Source organism: Otolemur garnettii, unplaced genomic scaffold, assembly GCF_000181295.1.
Source record: "Otolemur garnettii isolate 467f Iridium unplaced genomic scaffold, OtoGar3 scaffold00017, whole genome shotgun sequence".
NCBI lineage: Eukaryota > Metazoa > Chordata > Mammalia > Primates > Galagidae > Otolemur > Otolemur garnettii.
This window is the reverse complement of record NW_003852412.1, coordinates 29,033,337-29,036,632: the sequence shown is the minus strand read 5'-3', so window position 1 is coordinate 29,036,632 and position 3,296 is coordinate 29,033,337.

Below are 3,296 nucleotides of genomic sequence, written 5' to 3'. Positions count from 1 at the left end.
GGAATGACAAAGAGTAGGCATATAAAATTGCAGGCGAAAAAAGTATTATAGAGGTGTGTGTGGCAGCTAACACGAATGTTTCATTGTTTAACACTTGTATTTTTGTGATTTGCCCTTTCTAAATAAATATTCATTTTCATGCCTATTTTTTTAATTTTGATTTATTATTTAATATTTCTTTCCTGAAAGAGAGCCCCCTCACATCATTACCCGAATCTACATCCACACGCCTTTAAAATGCAAGGTGGCTGAGCTCTGCATGCGCTCAAAGCGCTGGGAGCGTCTAACCAGAAAATGTCCATGGCAGGTGCGTGTGCGCGGCACTGACTCGGCTGCTCCGCTTCCATCCTGAGTTGGGGCCAGGAACTGCGGAGGGATGGACTGGGCTTCACGCGCACGTGTGCGTGCTCAGTCGCCACACCGTCTGTGGATTCCAGAGAACTGCGGCCAAAGAACAGCTCCAGGCGGCTGGCTTGGCCAGGCCCACGGAGGCACAGGCTGAGGACACAAGCTCCCCGGGCAGCTCCAGGTCCGGAGATCGGTTCATTTAAGTTCATGGGCTCAGAACTGGCAATGAACAGATTTTTAACGATAAGAGAAAGACATCTGGAGATGGAGTCCTTCACTTTTGCAAATTTCTAAACTTGCTGAGATCAATCTATGCGCAGCTACCCCCTTTTCTCCATGTTTGTTAAATGTTGTGCTCAAACTAACCTCTTAGGAAAAGATTTCTCCCAAATGAGGTTATAAATTTAGTCTATCTGCACTGACCCTAGAGAAGTTGAAACCAAGCTTCTCTGCTGCCCTCTGATCCTAACCCCCTGCGAGGCTTTGGCGACCCGTGTACTGGGTCTCAGGAATACACCTCTGGTTGGCAGTCATCCCAGGGAAAGGGAATGGTTTGTTTCCTAACTTTGGTAGGTAGGTGAAATACTAGAGCTGCAGTAATGTTCTGGTCCTTACTAACACTTTTTGTAAATTGTAATTAAAAAAAATTTTCAGATTAATATGAGGGTACAAATGTTTGGGTTACATTGTTTTCATTTCTTTTTTTCTTTTTTTTGAGACAGAGCCTCAAGCTGTCCCCCTGGGTAGAGTGCCGTGGCATTACAGTTCACAGCAACCTCCAACTCCTGGGCTCAAGCGAGTCTCCTGCCTCAGCATCCCAAGTAGCTGGGACCACAGGCGCCCGCCACAACGCCTGGCCATTTTTTGGTTGCAGCCATCATTGTTGTTTGGCGGGTCCGGGCTGGGGATTCGAACCCTCCACCTTAGGTGTACGTGGCTGGCGCCTTAGCCCGTTGAGCTATAGGCGCTGAGCCCATTGTTTTCATTTCTAAGGCAATATTCAAGTTATAGTTGAGCCCTTCACCCAGGGGGTGTGGTGAACACCCTGGCATTATGCAGGTCAGGTGAGAACTTGCCAATTACTTCCTTTCCTCTCCCCTCCCTCCTTCTGCTTCCCCCTCACTAGAATGTCTTGTGTTTCTCTTTTCTGTGGGCGTGTAGTTGTTTATCTATTGGTTTCACATTAGTATTCAGTACATCGGATATTTATTTTTCTGTTCTTGTGATACTTTTCTAAGACAATGTTTCAACTCTATCCAGGTTAATACAAAAGATGTAAAGTCTCCGTATTTTTTATGGCTGAATATACTCTGGTGTACATCTACCACAGTTTGTTAATCCACTGATGGGTTGATGGGCGCTTGGGGTGCTTCCGTGTCTTGGCAATTGTGAATTGAGCTGCAGTAAACGTTCCAGTGAAAATGTCCTTGTGGTAAAATGATTTCTTTGCTTCTGGGTAGATACCTAGTAATGGAATTGAAGGATCAAATGGAAAGTCTGCTTTTAGTACTTTGAGAATTCTCCATACTTTTTTCCATAGAGGCTGTATTAGTTTGTAATCCCAGCAGCAGTACAAAAGTGCTCTCTTCTCTCCACATCCACACCAGCATCTGCAGATTTGGGATTTTGTCATGTGGGCTATTCTCACTGGGGTTAGGTAGTATCTGAGTGGTTTTGATATGCATTTTGCTGATGATTAGGAAAGATGAGCTATTTTTTATGTGTTTGTTGGCTAAATTGTCTGTCATCTTCAGAGAAGTTTCTGTTCAAGTGTCTTGCCCACTTATTAATGGAGTTGTTTGCTTTTTTCTTATTGATTAACTTGAGTTCTCTGTAGATTCTAATTACCAGCCCTTTGTCAGATTCATAGCATGAAATATGTTCTCCCATTCTGAAGGCTGTTTGCTTTAGTTGTGGTACCCTTACTTGTGCAGAAGCTTTTCCTGAAAACGCTTTTAACTCTTTAAAAGAGTGAAGCTCATCACAAAAATGAGAATTAAGCAAATAGAACCTTCAAGGTGCTAAAGGAATGGCCTTTCCCAGGGAGAGACAGGCTGTAGAAGGCTTCAGAAACCCCAGCAGTGGAGACTGTGCAGAAGCAGGAATAGGGAAGACCTGTGATTTGTTCATACAAGCCTAGGAAATTTTGATTTTTGAACTTTGATCCTTTGAATTTTGCTATCTTTGGGCTTTACTTTGCAAGAAATTAACCTCTGAACTTCAATTTCTCCCTGGACATTGGAAAAGTTTTTTTTTTTTTTTCAGTTTTTGTTTATTTTATTTTTTCTTAGGTCTCTCTAATGCCAACAGGAGAGAGAATCCAGGAGTGTTAGTATAATTAAAGTCTTTCCACATGAAATCCAAGAGGTGAGCGGTGTGAGTGCCTATCCAGTTCGGCAGGGTCTGGCTTCTGGCCTGTGCTTGCTGCAATGAGGGCGCCCTCTATTGTTAGGCATCTTGGTCTCCATATTGATTGTGGGCAGCATTTTGAGTCCTGAACACAGTGGCTGACTTGCCCCTACCTTGTTATGGGATTACTGAAATTCACACAACTTGCTTCCTAGGGATGTGCCTCCACATTTTACATATTTGTTCCAGCCAGGGCATACCCTTGGCTATACTCCTGACACAGCTGTTAATACTTCTAAACCTGGCTTCCTGGTGTCTTGGGGAGGATGATACCTCTGCCACAGGTGCTTCAAGACACTGCCTTTTCTCAGGTCTTAAATATCCTGGGATCTGCATGCTGGACTTGCCTTCCATGTTTTGGGCCCTTGTCTGTGCCCCTGTTCCTCTAGGAAGGCCCAGCTGAGTTTGTAACAGTTTAACTTGCTTCTTAAATGGGTCTCTTTCTTTCTCTGCCACTGTTTGCCAAAACTGAGTGCCCTCCTTCCTCTTACTTTCTTCTTGCTTTCTAGCCTAGAATTTTTTTTTTTTTTTTTTTTTTT